The 18,853-nt window shown below is 40.2% G+C and overlaps 1 protein-coding gene across 4 annotated transcripts in view; it reads right to left on the bottom strand.

Annotated features, from left to right (window-relative positions):
* Positions 1 to 18,853, bottom strand: part of LOC126187445 (RUN and FYVE domain-containing protein 2) — a 154,550-nt gene that overhangs the window by 106,648 nt on the left and 29,049 nt on the right. The window lies entirely within an intron of this gene.

The following is an 18,853-nucleotide window of genomic DNA, read 5'->3' as shown; positions in this document are numbered from 1 at the left end:
AAGTGAAATATGTCAAGGTGCACCATGGTTTAAGACCCACACTAAACTGTAGCTCCCCCAATAAGTGTGTGGGTAAACCAGTTCAAAGGTCCGAGGACACCAATGGATAACACAATAGTATTATGTCCAGTAATTTATGTATTTATGAAGAAAGTAACTTTATTAAACAGATTTGGAATCTGCGAACATTTTTGAAGGTCAAAGTGTTGAACAACACAGTAGTCATATTTGTGAATTTGTGGACTTTAAGAGGGCCTATGGCTCTGTAGACAGGAAGGCTATCTTTGATACACAAGAAGAATATAGAATTGGCACAAAAAGTCACAGAGATCACTTCCAAAATAAAATTTATGGGGGAAAATGCAGAAACATTCGAGATATATACCGGGATCAGACAGGGAGCTGTCTCTCTCGCTGCTTTTATTCAACACATTCTTGGACAAAATTATCAAACAATGGAAAGAAAAGTAAATGGAATTACTCAAGCAGAACACATGCAAACAAGGCAGTAATAAAATGCCTGGCACTTCTAGATGACCTGGCAATACTCAGCAACAACATAAGAAGAACTGGAACAATTACATGAAGTGTCTGCCAAAACAGGTCATAATGCAATACATGGAAATAAATAACAGTAACACACAATCCATGAATACAACATAAAGATTAACAAAGTGGAAAAATTCAAGTATCTAAGGGAATATATATAAATAGGATGACCAAACAAGGCATTGAACATAGAACGACCAGAAAAACTTCAGAAAGCGTACAAACTGACTTCAATACTGTTGCTCTAACAGAAGCACCCTACACATCAGAAATGGCCTCAATCTGAGCATTAAACACACACACACACACACACACACACACACACACACACACACACACACACACACACACACACACACACAGAATGAACAACACTCACAAAGATGATTTTTGATGTACAAACAGATCTGTTACAACAACCAATTAGTTTCAAGAAATAGAGTAATATCTTAAACAAGCAGGAACCTGTCGGAAAATGATAGCTGAAAGAGATACATTCAGAAACAAAATTATGAACACAAAATCTTAAATAAAAGAAAGGAAGAAAACAGGGAAATTATGGATAAAGTAAAGGAAACAGGAACACAGTCAGAGAATGAAGAGATTTTGGGAAGAAAAGAAAAAGAAGAAAGCAAGAAAAAATTCAATTAGTAGTAGTTGTTGTTGTTACATTACGCTTATTTAGGCAAGCTACTCAGCTGACCAGTATCGGTATGAGGTAAGCTGAATTAGATGTACAACTGAACGCTAACAGGGCCAGGTCTCAGGATGCTTTGTGGCAGTTCGGCTTATGGCTAGTTGACCAGTACAAGCAAGTTCAGGTTCAAAGACTTGCAGCATCACCAGAAATTGGGAAAATCCGTAAGCTAGGAATTTGGATGCCAATTACTCATGTGGTCTTTGTGCACAAGATGCTCTAAGAAATGGTGGAACATGAGGCAATCTTAAAGATTGCTAAGTTACAGATCTTTTGATTTGACAATAATTCACATCAAATATTAATGCAAAACTGAATACTTTGTAATCCCAGAAAAATGTGGTGCATCCAGTGACACAACAGTATTTCATTATCTTTAAAACTACAGAGCGAATAAACATTTTCAAACTGACACTCTGAATTAACAACTTTTAATCACTTGATGAGATTTTAACAAATGTTACCTCAGATAATAGCTTTGCACTATAGCTGTCATACCTGAAAGCTACCTATCTGTATCTCTCTTATTTATTTATTTATGATGCCTTTTATTTTTGTTTCATTATGCAAACATTTGTCTGAAGATTGTATCCACCTCTATTACACAACAAATGAATACAGCATGAATACCTCATATTTTGTCCGACTTTTGTATTTATTAATGAACAGTTTACTACTTTGCACGTAATTTTATTTAAATGTTGACTGCAAGTACTATTAAAAACTTAATTTAAAAGTAGGCAATCGCATGTGTTAGCAGACACCACAACTGAAATGAGAACTGAACGACGTTTCTGTCAAGAAGGCATGAACAACAATTTGTTGTCATTTAACATGAGCACACTTGCGCAAGAATACTGGCTTACTTATTTATGGACAAATCTGTATTTCTAGTTACTGTGAATGTTCTGAGTATGACCGAATGTTTGTAACACTTCTTTATTTAAATGTTGTGATATATCAGTTTAGTGCAGGAAAGAGGTTGAGATGAATCAAGTCATGTCTGTAACATGTAAGAAGGATGTATTTTTGGTGGCGATGGCCTTCAGCCAAAGGAAAAGCAGACAGTAGTGGAATACTATGGGAGTAAAGTGGGGACTGGGACTTTTCGAGGGAAGAGCACAAGGGAGCGATCAAGGACTGTATGTAGAGTTCTTGAAGAAGGCAGATCTGCCTGCAGTAATGTATGTGATTTGATCATGGGTGTGATTGAATCTGGACACTGAACGGCCACTATCATACTTCTGAAGGGACTTCATAATTTGAGAGGTCTGAGTGTGCTCCAGAGTAGAATGCTTAACTTTTTCCGCTTGTAATACAGAATTGTACATAGACAGGGTAAGAGTTACTGTTCCTTGTATTGCATGTGTTAATTCGTGAATCATCATGTTGAGCTCTGAATTATTTTTAGATGGTGAATAATTTGTGTACTGTGATTACAAAAGGAACATAGTTTTTGCAAACCTTTGATGACTGTTTCGTTTGGGGATTTTGCTATTATTCTCGTAATGCTCTCAATGTAACTTTACTGCATTTGATATTTTCTGTCTGTATTTTAACTGAAAACCGCAGCATCACTTCCCATTTATTTGAGATGTCCTTTCTTGAATAAACATTATTCAACATAATTCTCTGTCATCTACATCAATTGCAGCTATTGGAATGGAACCCTTGTTATTAAACTACTCATTCAACTTTTGTGATTCTTGAAGTTTTCTCCGCGTACTGAATAGTATATGACGTTTTGGGATTGCAGCCTGATTGTCACAATATTTCCGCTGTTAACTCCCCCCACCCCTGCCCAGCTATCCCTCCCCCCCTACCAGCCTCAGCCTCCTCCTTACCCCCACCCTGTTGCCTCTCCCGTAATGCACTGCTGCTACTGCTCATAGTCTGGCTTCAGCTACCAGAGACTGTGGTCATGTGTGTGTGTGAGTTATGTTAGTGTGACAGGATATTTGGTGACTGTCTTCAAGAGTCCGTCAGCTCAAGATTTTTAGCATCTCTGTGATGTCCTACCATGGGTCAAACAAACCTGTGACAATACATGCTGCCCTTCTTTATAAGCATTTAATATCCCTTACAGCCCTGTTTGTCGTAGGTCCCACACACTCAAGCAATGTTCTAAAATGGGTTGCACGAGTGTTTCTAAAGATCCTTTGTAGCTGATAACATTTTACCAGAATTCTATAGGGTGTCCAGCAAAGGGGCACCTGATTTAAAAATTAAATATCTTGAAAACCTAGATCCACATGAGTGCACAAAAGATATGTTTATTGTGAAAGCCATAACAATTTTAGACATAATTTAAACAGAGGTTTTGAAATAGCTCGAAAAGTTGCTTACAGATGGTGCAATATGCTATGCAGCTCTTACAGAATCAGCAAGCATATTTAAACTCGTCCTCTGCAAGCAGTCTTTGCACTTGCATCACTATTTTTTCAAAATGTCCACCACTCACAGTACCTAGGTAGCACATATGAACAATGAAATTTGCCATCACATTCTGTAGTATCTCAACAGAAATGGATTCAAATACCACCAAGATTGCTGATTCAAGCTAGTCCAGCATGATGGGACAGTTCTAGTAGATAGTGTCTCTTAATGTGTCCCAAAAGAAGTAGTCACAAGATGGTCAGATAGGGAAAATGTGGAGGCCACTCCATCCCTGTGCCAGTAAATTTGCTATAAACCAACACAATAACCCCATTCCTGAAGTATTCATCAGAAAAGTGGAACACCTGTCTGATGCAATGTAGTCTGGCCCCATCTTGCATGAACCACTCAGTGCCTGGTTCATCTTCCAACAGTAGCTGTGCAGTGACAAACTGTTCCAAAATTACAACATAACATTCACTAGTGATCGTTCCCTCTATGAAAAAAGGGTCATAATGCCTCCAATACATACTGCAGTCCAAACAGTAACTTTGAGAGAATACAGTGGCTTCACTTCACACAAATGGGGATTTTTGTAAACCCAAAATTGCCAGTTGTATTTAGTCATGACTCCATTCAGTAGAAGTGTACAATATCTGTGAATTATATGCAGCCAACATCAAATCCTTCATCGTCATTCGTTGTGAAACTCCAGTCGCAACATCAGTGCAGCTCATACAGATATGGCCTTGTGATTTTGGATTTCAAATGATAACATATGAACATATGTAGGATCTGTCCAGTGTTTTCTGTGTGCTGGAATGCTTCAAGCCAGTCTCTGCTGCAACTCTTCAGGTGGATTTACTTGGATTTTGCTGAATAATTTCAGAATAACTGCACTATGATTGGAGCTAACATTCCCCACTAGATCGTCAGCTGTGCTACCTGTCCCTTGGTATTTAGCAAGAGATTGCAAGGTTTTTTTTTTTCTTTTCTTTTTCATTGTGTCTTTTTGGTACATTAAATCATATTTGAAATTTGTACATTGTTGCCATAGTAGGACTGTGGTATTTCAGTACCAGAAAAACATGTAGTTCAGTGGAATGCATTATTACAACTTTTTCCTCAGGTACACTAACCTCCTTTCACATTTCAACAGTGGAACTGCTCACTTTGAGATGTGACACACTGTTTATAGGTACTACAAATTGTGATTATTGTGCCATATGTTAGCAGCTTTTTTAAACTTTTTTGAACTTCTGTTTAAATTCTTACAGCTTTCACAATACCCATACTGTTTGTTGCACTCATCTATCGACCTTATTTTCCAAGGAACTCCTTCGCTGGACACACTGTGTCAATGAACTAACATCTGTCCTGCTTTACCTATGACTGAGCATGTGTGTTCATTCGTATACCTACAGACTGATGTGCTCAAGTATTTGTGGAAGATGGCTGAGTCCAGTTGTGACTCACTGATGTTTTAGTCACAGGATACACCATTTTTCTGCTTTGTGAAGTGTGCAATGTTATATTTCTGAGCATTTAAAGCAAACTCCCAACCTCTGCACCACTATCAAGTCTTATGAAGCTGTGAGTATTAGTTTACTATTGACACTGTTTGCCAGGTCATTAATACACAGCAAGGGTCCCAAAACAGTTCCCTGGGGTGTGCATGAAGTGACTCACTATCCAGGACAACATGCTGTGTTCTCTGTCGAAACAAATCATCTTTCTCATCACAAATTTCAATTAATATGATCACTAATAAGCATTTGTGTGGCATCAAGTCAAATGCTTTTTGGAATTCAAAAAAACTGTACCTATCTCACAGCCCTGTGCCATGGCTTTTAGGATTTCTTGAGAGAAAAGCATGAGCTTGGTTTCCCATGACTGACACTTTTAGAATCCATGATAGCCTGCAAGCAGATGATCATTCTGTTCAAGATACTTCATCCCGTTTGAGAATATGTACTAAAATCCTGTATCAGATTGTATGGTAGTTTTCTGGATCACTTGTGCTGCTCATCTTGTAAATAGGTATGACCTCAGCTTTCTACCATCTAATGAGTACAATTATTTGTTTGAGTGACATATCGCAAATTATTGTTAAAGAAGGGGTTAACTTGGCAGCAGATTCTGCATAGAATCTGGTAGTGATTCCAGTTAGCCCAGGCGCTTTGTTCAATTTTAGTGAATATCACTGTTTCTTAACTCCAATGACACTAATATCTGTATTTCTCACCTTTCACAGTGGTGTGATAAACTCGGGCAGTACTCCTGGATTTTCCTTCATAGAGGAACATTTGAAAATAGAGTTCAGAATTCCTGCTTTTATTTTGCTGCTCTCATTTCAGTTCCCACGTTGTCCGTGACTCACTGGACACTAACTTCCATGCCACTACCAGCCTTTACACACTAACAGAATTTATTTGGGTTTTTGATAAATTAGTCAGTGAAGGCTTCACACTATGTATGCCCTGTTGACAGCAAAATACACTGAATTTAGCATTTGTGTCTGTATACCCCAGCGCTTTGTTTCACACTGATCGTGCAGTTGTTCCTGTTTCTTCACGGAGACTGTATACCCTTAGAGGCTACTCCGATCATAAATTGTACAATTAGGTGGTCAGAAACAATCTGAAGAGCTTGTAAGGGTGTTGCATGGTATGTTGCGCTGGGAAATAACTCTTAAGAAAAAATATGTTGCACCATTTCCAAGTTCATTAGCATTGAAGTTAGCCAAACGGGCCATCGCGCATGCAAATTCAAGTGCCCCATCACAGATGGTGTCACTAAACAAGTTCTTCGTTTGGTTTCCTAAAGCTGAGCAAGAGAGAGATACAAAAATTGGACATGAGTTGGTGGAAGGATCAAATATGAGCGACAGGCTGAGTACGCCATCATCCACGCTATAAGAACAATGGACAAGAACTGTCTCTGGCAGGCTGCTTCAATTTGCATGTGCAACAGCATGATTGGCTACCTCAACCCCAATTAACTTATAAATGGTGAAACATATCAATTTTTTTCTTAACAATTATTTCCCAGCACAACCAGCCCTGCAACACCATTACATGCTTTTCAGACTGTTTCTGACTACCATGTAAAGCCAATGCTTGGTCAACTATTATTCTAAATTTCAGCTACAGTTCCTCTACATGCTCCTCCCAAGGGCTAAATGAAATGTGTGTGTACATCTACATGTACATACATACTCCACAAAACACTGTATGGTGCATAGCTGAGAGTACCATGCACTACTACTAGTCAATTCCTTTCCTGTTCCACTTGCTAATAATAGAGTGAGGGAAAAATGACTATCTATAAGCCTCATAAAATGAAGCTGATCGTGTACTTTCCATACTACCAATCTGATATACTCATTCCATTTCCTATTTCTTCGCAATGTTATGCCCAGATGTGTAATTGATGTGACTGTATCGAGCAGCACACAACTAATGCCGATTTCAAACATTACAGGACTGTTTTTCTACTAATCTGTATTAATTCACATTTTTTCTGTATTTGGAGCAAACTGACAATCATCATACAAATTAGGAACTCTTTCTAAATCGTCTCATGTCCTCCTACAGTCACTCGAAAAAACCTTCCCATGCACCACAGTGTCATCATCAAACGGCCATAAATTGCTGCTCACTTTGTCCATCAGATCATTTATGTACAGAGAATGAGAGCAGTCTCTCCTGACAATACATTTGTCTCTCATGAACATTTATCATGAAGAACAGTGTAATGGGGCTATTACTTAAAAAGTCATTGAGACACTCTTCCATCTGGGAATGTAATCTGTATGCTCGGACCTTTGTTGGCAGTCCGCAGTGGGGCAGAAATGCTATCCAGAAATCTAGAAATATGGAATCTGGCCTGTTGCTCTCCACTGATGGTTTGTGGGATATCATGTGAGGAAATGGTAAGCTGAGTTTTGCAAGAGTAATACTTTCTAAATCTGTGTTGATTTGTTAAATAAGCTTTTCTGTCTCAAGGAACTTTATTATATTCGAACTCGGCTTCTGTTCAAGTATTCTGCAGCAAAACTATTTTAAGGTTATTGGTCTTTAATTATGCAGATCCATTCTTATTTACATGAGACACCTGCACTTTTTTCCAGTTACTAGGGTCTTTGCACTGGGCAAGAGATTTGCAATAAAATGCAAGTTAAGTAAGGAGCCAATGTTGCAAAGTACTCTTTGTAAAACTGAACTGGGTTTATATCTGGACTTGGTGACTTATTTGTTTTCAACTCTTTCAGTTGCAAGTTACACCTCTATGCCAGGAATGTCTATTACTATGTCCTCCATACGAGCTCTGTGCGACAGTCAAATGATGGTTTGTATGAATTTCCTAAATGTGAAATTTAAAACTCCAACTTTCCTTTTGCTGTCTTCTATTGCCACTCTTGACAGGTCGATGAGTGACTGGATTGAAGCTTTTGACATGCTTAGTGATTTTACATATGACCAGAATTTTCTACAGTTCTTGACAAGTTCTTCTGCTAAGGTATGATGGTGAAAGTAGTTGTATGCTTTGCACATTGTTATAAGGATGCATGACTTTCTACTCACTTTTGCCTGTCGATGTTTGTAAATTCTTTTTTGAACCAATAGCAGAACAACTTTATTTCCTCAGAATTCTCCAAATTTGATTATTAAGCCACGGAGGGTCTTTTCCATGCTTAATCCACTAACTTGGCACATAAATCTCCAGAGCGTGATTTACAATCAGTTTAAACTTTGCCTATAATTTCTCTGTGCCGAGAGCTGGAGCTGAATGATGTCCAGTCATTGTAGGTGGGATGCTAACAACTGATTATATGCTTATCTGCTTTTTCTGGCACAAATACTCTCCTAGCCTTCCTGAAGGCTTATTAACTTTAGTAACCACAATCACTATGATGATACATTCACTAATTCCTTTCTCTTTAATTACACTGTCAATCAGGTGAAGCCTGTTCGTAGCTATGAGGTCTAAAATATTTCCATTGTGTGTGGGTTGTCTAACTAGTTGTTCAAGGCAGTTTTCAGAAAAAGTATTCAAAGGTACTAAAGAAGATTGTCTGTCTGCAGCATCTGCAGTGAATCCATAGGCACACTTGCTAGATCAAAGTCACCTCCAACTAATACTGAATGACATGGGTATTTCAATGCTACGGAGTGTAGACTTCCTTTGAATGATCCTCCTCCAGCTATTATGATGGAAATCAGTCCAGGCAACTTCACAGTCAGACTCAACTTCTACCTCGATACAGACAACTTTTTTGGTGACAACCATGAACACTCTTCCTTCTGTGGCATCTAATCTGTCTTTTTTGCGTACGTTCCACACCTCGTTAAATATTTTGGAGCTTTCTACTTTGCATTTCAGTCGCCTCTTGGTTCAGAGAATAATTTGTGTGCGGAAACTTTCCTGGAGGGCAGTAAGTTCAAGAACTTCATTACAAATAATTTGATAGTTTTCCCGTAACAAAAGCCCAGAAATCTGCAGGCATGATCATCACAGAATTTATGAAGCCTCTGACTAAGATTGACTCTGAGTATGATGATGCACCCTGCGAGCAATGCCAGAAGTCTTCTCCATTTTTGCCAGGCCCCCATAGGAACTGAAGATGGCCTCAGAACATGAGCAACAACTTACAGACTACTGTATCCGACACCCTTGACAGCAGCAGGCAGAGCCACCTCCACATCTCGAGTGAGCCGCTGTCCTGCCCACCCCGCCCTCTCCAATGCAGGCACACTGAACGCGCATTGAAATTCTTTCCAGACCTGGGCACTATTTCAATAAGTGGCTCCCTTATGGGCCCAACATTCGCGCTTCCAGTAAGTAAACCCCTCCCATTGTGTGCCTGCCCAGATTCTGCTGACGGAGCGGCCACCTGCACACTCAGAGCGAGTTGGTGAGGCCATACTACCAGTATCCATAATGACTCCCCACCTCAAGCAACGTGACCCCAGAACAACCTGCCACTCACCCTGCAGTGAGCCCAGATCCTCCACTACAAGTACACTGGAAGATGCTTCAACAGCAGAGCCTGTGGTCAAAATAAGTGACACCTGAGACATCCCAAATGATGTAAGAGTTTCTCCACTGTTTGTGAAATGCGACCAGCTCCGCCTGCCTCCACACACAGCATGCACACACCATATCCATCTTGTTATTACTAACCTAACTGAACCATGAAACCAAACAGAGAATGCTAAACATGTGACTTGCTAGTAGACTGGCACTTCACCAGCAAAGGCTGATGGGGTTAAAGGGACCAAATTACAAGGTCATTGGTCCCTCAATCCCTTGCATGTCAAGCCGGGAATAATTCCCAGAGAGGAAGTGCATGAAAGACAAACCCAGTGACCCCATTTGTAACCAGTAATCGAGAAAACCAAGAGACAGAAGCAAGTTGAAGTGACAGAGGAATAAAAGAATGAAGGTGGGAAAGTTGCCTTGTCCATAAAGCAGCTGGAGTGTCCTGGAACACATTGTGGGATGGGAGAGACACCCTCTCCATCCGACCAGTGCTTCCACATCCTACATTACAAGAAAACTAGCAACACAGACAAGTTGATAAAGTCTTAGGAGGCAGAATAATGGTGACGAGAAAGTAAACCAACAACAGATGTAAAAGAATAAGAAGGATTAAAAAAAGTGGAAAGGGTAGGAGGAAGGCCAGACCACCGAGAAAGGGGAGCCACAGGTCCCCTGGGTTGGAGCAGGTGATGGGGCATCCTCCAAGCCCCCATATGGCCAACAAGGCTAATGTGTCGTATGTCACAGAGAGTAGTAGAAACCCTTTCACAGATAAAATGTACAACCAGATCAGCTGCTTTGATATCATCCACTCACCAATCCACTTTTCAAGCCTCCAACAACTGATGGCATGGAGTCGACAAAAGGTCCAGTTCCAGTACCCCCATCTCCAATGACGGCATCCTGGTAGCCAACTTTGTCAACTGGCCAGCACATTCATTCCCTGGGATCCCAATGTGATCTGGAGTCTACAAACACACCTAACTGTCCAACTTGGTGCAGGTCACAAATGAGATCCTGGACAGTCACAATCAATATGTGTCAAGGATAGCACACCCCAGCCTCTGCAAAAAGGCTCTGCACCAGACAGGTCCAAAAGGCACCCATTACGGGTTGGACACCATAATGATGTACCAGGTCCAGAACCTGCAATTCTGAAGGTGATGCTGAACCATATGCCAAACTCCCACAATCAATATGAGACAGGATTACAGCTTTATAGAGCTGCAAAAGTGTAGACTGATCTATGCTCTAGCTGGTTTTAGTGAGTATGTCTGACCAGCATGTCAAGCAAACACTTAAGACCAATCCTAAAAAGCAATAAGACTCCACCATGTTGAGCAATTGGTCATTGATGTAGAGTTCTGGACGTGGATGGATAGTATGACAGCAACAGAAGTGCAGGACGCATGTCTTGGCAGCTGGAACCAAAAGTCATGCATGAGACCCCAAGGACTGCGCCCTGTGTACGGCATTCTGCAGTTGGCATTCAGTAACATCTACAGTTGAGGGGCAATGCAAAAATCATCACCATACAGGAAGGGTGACACTGTAGACACTGCAGCTGCAACTAGACCATTGACAGCCACTAGAAAAATGGGCACGCTCAATACAGGGCCCTGTTGCACCCCATTCTCTTGTATACGTGGAGTACTATGGGAAGCACTAGCTTCAACCCAGAATGTACGATGTACCAAGAGGTTCTGAACAGAAATTGTGAGGAGGTACCAATGACTCCACTGATGTAGAGTAAAAAGGATTTGGTGATGCCATATGGTGTCATAAGCCTTTTGCAGTTCAATGAAGATAGTGAGAAGGTGATGACATTGTACAAAAACTGACCTGTTAGCAGACTGCAGGCTGACCACACTGTCAGCAGTTGAATGATTTTGGCGAGAGCCAGCCTGGAACAGAGCCTGGCCCTGAGACTCAAGGTACCAGCACAGCTGTCAGCTCAACATACGTTCGAGCAGCTATCACAGAACATCAGTGAAACTAATTGTGTTATAGCTATCCATCTCAAGGATCTCAAGGGGTGTTTGGATTCAGTACCAGGACAATCATCCGTACTCACCTTGGTGAAAAGCGAAATGATGCTCCCCGCAGTTGACATACATGGGGGGAAAGGCACAAGGAGCATGTGTGAGCACCAGACATCCGCAATTCCTACAGACAGACCTTGCGGCTTCACATTGCATACCTATGCCATCTTCTTGACCTTTTCAGGCAATGAGGTTCCTTCGAAGGCCAAGGTGAAGGGTCCAGGATCAATCCTGCACATGGCAGACACAATGAACACCTCACTGCTCCAAATTAGCACACACATGGAACTTGCTGTGTCTCTAAAAGGAAATTGAGGTAAAAGATGATACCCCTGTACCATCTTGAGACAGTTATGGGGAGTTATAATGACAGGAACGTCACCCAGATTTCACAGGCAAGCGGCACCCACAACTGAGCAAGGGAGGCCATTTTAATCAGAATGGAGCCACTTTTCACTTTTGAAATTGTTGCTAATTCTCCAAACCTGTCCTCGAGTCTTTCAATGAAGACCAGCGATTTTGCAGTCAAAAAGGAGGCCCTATCAATCCTAGAACAAACTAAGTACTGGTAGGAGTACATCTTTCCTTGTCTCTGAGCCCTACATTCCTCCCATGGTGTAGCTATGGTAGGAAACATTTTGGGGGCCATATCTCTCCACACTGTAATAAATCCTACATTGAGGAGAGACTGCTGGGGCCATGCGGCCATCAGCAGAAGGTTTAATTTGTTTCATCTGAGAGTCTTGAACCGCAGTGCCACACACTCCAAATGAGGGCTCTCTCCATGGGTACCAATCAGCCACAGCAATGGTTATCCTTCAAGTAAACTGCTGTCAAGAGTCTCAATGTCCCAGCCATGCCACAGACAATACTCCTTGGCATTTGTGAAGAGTTTTCAACTCAGGTACCAACAGCGTGATCCCTGCATGACCAGGGGCTACCACCGTGCAAATGCTTGATGCCCTCCCTAGCAACAGAGTAGCTACCATGCCAGGTTTCGAGCATAGTACCTTTGCAAGAAAGGAAGGATGCAAAGAAAAAAGGTGCACAAGGTGGAATATATAGCATGCAGGGTGACCTTCCCCACATGTTCTGCACTTCTGTAAAATGGGGACCATATAGTCAAAAACGAAAAGCTGTAGAATGCCGAAAGGGAAGAAAACAAATGTCCAAAAACACAAACCAAACCAAACCCAAGCACAATCAGCACCAAGGCCATCCAGTGGAAAGGCAGAGGGGAAAAAAGATTAGTAGAAGAGGAGACTTGCTGCACGGAAAGGGAAGTAATGCTGCACGGGAAGGGGTCACTTGGTGATCAAGTATGAACTCATAAAACAAATGTGAGCTGCCTGGGATGCTGGGTGGCTAATGAGCTGTGATCAATGGTCACCATCCATCCGAAACATACTACATACTGCACAAATGTACATACCGTATTTACTCGAATCTAAGCCGCACTCGAATCTAAGCCGCACCTGAAAAATGAGACTCGAAATAAAGGAAAAAAAAATTTCCCGAATCTAAGCCGCACCTGAAATTTGAGACTCGAAATTCAAGGGGAGATAAAAGTTTTAGGCCGCACCTCCAAATCAAAACAAAGTTGGTCCATTGTAATATGAGACACAATTTAGGTCGAATGAATGACGATACAGCTACAGTAGTTTGGTTCGAGTCGTAAGCTTAACAGTTAAGCTTTACCACGTAGCCATTGCTATGCGTCAGGCGCTCCGTCCGTATTTATACAGGTACCCTTCCTTTTTCATGTGCTTCGTCTGGTTTGAATCGATTGCTTATTTTGCTTTGATCTGATAAGTGCCGTTTTCTTTGTTATAGGTGTTTGCGTCACTCTTAAGCTGAAAATGCATTACTGCACTGTGTCATGCATTGTTTGTCGCATTCTGATAGCGCGTGTTTACGGCCTGTTGCGGCTCGCGGCATGGCTTGCTTTTGTGCGCGCTACCGCCGCGTACAATTAAAAAAAAATAAGAGGAATCGTCTCATTAGCGAAACAATGGCAAGAGACTGCTATTTGTTGTTACTTACACTGCTGCTTTCTTTGATAATGATCAACAAGAATAAAATAATAGACTGCGTATGATAGAACATGTTCTGAACGAGAGTTAGGCGAAAATTTTTCTCCGTTTGAAAATCTTTGCGGCCGCTTCTTTATTACATCAAATTCTGCACAGAAATTAGACGTCTTAGATTTAAAAATCTAGTCACTTGCCGTGCTTCATTTCTGACTGCATCACTATTAGGCATAAGAATAATACAAAATACGAATATAAACATGACACGATACGTATATTCTTCCGCGTTTGCTGTTGTCTCACTCTAGTTTCGTAGTTTATTAGGCAGACAGGGTTTTAATGAGATAGCAGCAAACACGAAAGAATACATGGCAAAATGTTTATATTCGTATTATTCTTATGGTGAAGAGAATACTGTATGTGATTCAAATTTCATCAGGTTCCTATTAGCAACCATCTCTTCTCACAGATAGGAAAAAATTCACAACGTAGAGTTGGCCATATTGACAAACATCCCAAACAGTCTTGCCAGTCAGATTTTTGTAGTACACTGAAATTGTGCTACATTCAAAGATGAACAATACGGAATTTGTATTTACTTCGTTGGATAATGTATGAAAATGCAGTGGTCGAAACTCGCGGCGGAGAAAAAAAAGCTCGTCTTCCACTTTTTTTTTTAATTTATTTACTGACACAGAGGTTTTGGCGCCAGTATTTATCTTTGTGCCTACAAAGCATGCCCGCGTAGCAGGCAGAACTTAGTTGTGGCGGCAGGTACCAACATTTTTCATAACTTCCACTTGCTTTGCACTCGATTCTAAGCCGCAGGCGGTTTTTTGGATTACGAAAACCGGAAAAAAAGTTGGAATTAGATTCGAGTAAATACGGTATTACTAAAATGTGTGATTACACCCATCAAATACAAAAAAGCATGATGAATTTAAAAAACTATGCGAGCACACAAAAACATGGACACACAATCAATTCTGGGACAAGATTATGAACCTCATTGAATTTCCTTGAGCAAGCTTGGTTTCCTCAGCCTTCCATTCAGGTATGACCTTAGAGCATGGACAGCACACATTGTGTTTTCTAAGATGCACTACAACCTGCAGTTGGTTGACCCTATTCCCTCAATGGCTGCCGGAACCACTCTTAACATTTTGTATGATACTTCTAGACATACACACTGACTGCACAATGTGATTCTTCCCATCCTTGCTGCCATTTCCCCAAGGGGTATCATTATTCACTTTACATTCAAACTGCGAACAATAAACATGAACTAGCCTTTTGCATTTGCTTCCATCCAACATGAGATAGCAGGCTTCCCAACAGGTGGTGTGTGTCTCTGTGGTTCTGTTTCCAATTCCCTGATAGATAACAACTCAAACTTCTTGGTTAGGGTGATGGATGCAATACCCTGGGTTGTTCTTGGTTCCTGCTTCCCTGTACAGTGGGTATAGCCCTAACACTTACATGACACACAGTCAACTGCATGAGTGGTGATAGGTTCTGTACTTCTTGTAGAGGAGACAGTATCCACAGTAAACAACAGTATTTGAGGTACCTTTGCTATCTCTGATACATTTCTCTCAGTAGCCCTCCCAGGGCCCCTACTTGCAGCAGATTCCAATTGCTTCACAGCAATCTGTGAGATATTCAGCTGCTTATGAGCACCAACTAACTCATTCTCTGCTGGAGAACAGTATTTATAGTGGGACTGCATTGTGGCTGATGCAATATTTTACAGAAAAACTAACTTGAAACAAGGCTTGTTGATTATATTTTAATTTCTCAACGAGTTATGGTACAGTGATTACAAGTTACCTTTACAACTGAAGTGACTAAGACACAAGAAAGTGCTCTCTGTTAGGAGAAGGTCAAAACAAGGTGGAAAAAAATTACTATTTTCCTGAAGCAAATTTGAGACTCAAATTCAAAGTTGTGATCACTAACAAAGTCACATAACAAACTTGAACACAGCAGCAGCAATTTATGACATCTGCCAACAATATACAGGGTGTATCAAAAAGAATAATCCAATTCAAAAAAATCAGAACCATTGTGTTATTTGAATGTGTGTATGAACAACGTACTATTGGAAAGATCAAACTCTCGAGTATTACACGATTCCTGCTAGGTAGCAGCAGTGTGCACCCACTTCAGTTCTAGTAAAAATGGTGTCAGGACCACAGAAAGCATTTTGTGTTCTACGTTTTGCGCAATGTGGGTCAGTAATAACTGTTCAGCATGAATTTCATATTAGGTATGGTGTGGATCCTCCTCCTAAGCACAGAGCATTAGACAATGTCAAGAACAATGCCAAGAAACAGGTTGTTCGTGAAAGGTGAATCACCGGGCCATCCCTGAGTGTCTGACACATAAGTTGAATGCATCTGCTGCAGTTTACAAGGAGTCTGCAGAAATCTGTTCGCCGAGTAGCTCGACAGCTCAACATGCCCCTGATGTCTGTCTGACATGTGTTGCATCTACATTTACACATAAAACCATACAAAATTCAGCTACTGCAAGCTCTTTGTGAAGGTGACAAACAACAATGTGTGGAGTTCTGTAATTTTATTCTTGGTAAGATGGAGGATGACACTTTTCTTCCATGCTTAGTGTTTATGGTATATGTTCATTAGTTTCAGAAATGTAGACGTGCCAAATCAGATTATTCTTTTTGATACACCCTGTATATTGATGTTGAAAGTGAAAATTAAATGTATCACAATATGTTAGTCGTCATAAGTGTCATACGTCATCTTTGTAAGAGCTATGTTTACATCACAATCATGCACTTCCTTAATGGTCAATTAGTGGAAAAATGGAGGGCTAATGCACTAATTACATAAAATAGCCACACTGTGAGTAAGGAGAAACAGTTTCCAAACAAGTTATCACTTCTGAAATATGTAGAATGACATCTGTAACTCACAAAACACCTATTTATACTATGAAATGTGTTATGCACGACACACTTAACTTCTGAAAAATCTTTATTTTATTTGCACAGATCCTTAATACAATTAGAGTGTAAGATTTTCTAAAAGAAGATACTAGTGTGTATAGCCCAAATGTAGATTACAACACATGAAACAGCCAACAGCATAATTCTAGGGACCTAGGAACCTGCTACACCGTACATGCCATTTGACTCCTCCCACCCAACACCATTCTCTCGGAACTGTGGAGATGGGAACTTGCACTCCAACACATCCTTTCATCCGGCCATCCCCCTGGACTGAACCTATGTTAACCAACCTCACTCCCATTTACTCTTCAGTCTTCTCCTCTTTCCCTTTCCTCTTTAGCCATTCACGCATCTTTTCATCCTACATAGTTGTGTTGATCTTTATACTATATACCTCTTTACTTCTGTATGCATCCTCTTGGGTTTGAAGCTGGCACAGTACTTACAGTAGAATATCTTTGGCTTCCCTCTGACACCCATGCCTCCATCTTTGCTACTCTCCCTGTTTACCTTTCCCCTGTTGCTTCATAACCTGGGTTGTGAGCAACTGAATCCACTTTCCCTTCTTCCCCTTTTTTCCCCTCCCTCCTCCCTGACGAAGGAACAAAGTTTCGAAAGCTAGGATACGTAAATTTTCTGTTAAATTTTCTGTTCTGTTTTGTGTATCTATCGGCTGTACTGAGCTGAGGTAAGTACTGGCCAGCCCCCTCTATCTCTTTGTTAGTATTTGTTTCACATCTCTATATGAGATTTTCCATTTATCATTTAAATCATGTATTAAGATGAATTACACCTGAAGATGAACCCACAGGGTCCGAAATGCATCATGTACTGAATGAAACACGAAAAATTTTGACTGAAGGTGTTTTTTTTTTTTTTTTTTTTTTTAATTCATACCTTTAGTGTATTGAGTACAGTCACATTTGAAGCTGCAAAATATGGATAAAATTAAATTAAATATTATGTTTTTTAAGGCAGTCAGAATAGAGACTAACTTACAGAAGTTGTATCAAAAATTAAAAATTATGGAACAAGGAACAGAAATAATACACACGTATAGAATACCAGACTAAGTTAAGTCCCAAAATAATTTTAAATATATGGGCATAAAGCTGTATAATAAATTACCTCTGGCAGTGAGGGACCTACCATATAATTTCTCTGACAAGTATGTACAGAATGTATTAAACAACAGCTGTGTTTAGGAAAGAGAATAATTCTATAATAATGTGGTATCCTAAAATAAAAATTTATTTTTTATGTAAAATATAAATGTAGACTACTTTTAATGCAAAATTTTTAACTGTATACATGTCAAAACCCATGACTGATGAATGAATAAATACGAAAATCAGTAAAAATCATGAAGCACAACAAAGCACATCTTCAGCATGAGGTGGATAGCATGTGCCCCCCCCCCCCCCCACACACACACAGACACACACCAAATTAGGCCAATGCTTTCCTGACTATAAAAATCATTTCAGTGAGCAATGCATTAACAATTGCTTTAACTTTCATTAATATTTTAAACTGGCAGTCTTTTGAATGATTAGATGCAATCATCCTAATTTATACTTCTCATAACTAGATACTCGATATACCCAATGTCCTTGATAATATGTTTTACATATTCTAATCCTCCTTTTCCCTACAGACATTCCCCTCTACTACTATATTTCCGGTCCTCAATATTCCTTGGATTTTCTCATTTTGACAATATCGAAGGAGTAATCCGTTTTACTTGCTGAAAATTTTCAACACTGTAGATCGCACAAATATTTGTTTATTTAAGACAGACAGGTTACTGCCTGCGCAACATAAATAATATGCATTACACATCTTTGCTGTGGTTGGTCACACACTCTGTGATATATATCTATGCACTTTTCTATGTTGTTGTACAACACCTATGTATGCAGAGCGCTACATAGCAGAGTATGACTTGCACCTATCTGTAGCAAGCTGTCTGATGTAAAACTGTCCAACTAAAGGACAGTTCTATACATGTCACACTTGAACTCTGATTCTTTCTAGTCTCACCATGCTCACTATGTAATATTTGCATTCAACACTATTATACACCATTGTCCATGAATAATTATACCTCAAGGCTTTAATAATCTACATGGGAAGA

This window comes from Schistocerca cancellata, chromosome 5 (genome assembly GCF_023864275.1).
Source record: "Schistocerca cancellata isolate TAMUIC-IGC-003103 chromosome 5, iqSchCanc2.1, whole genome shotgun sequence".
In the NCBI taxonomy this organism is placed as follows: Eukaryota; Metazoa; Arthropoda; class Insecta; order Orthoptera; family Acrididae; genus Schistocerca; species Schistocerca cancellata.
The sequence above is the reverse complement of the archived record's forward strand: the minus strand, read 5'-3'. Positions and strand labels throughout refer to the sequence as shown.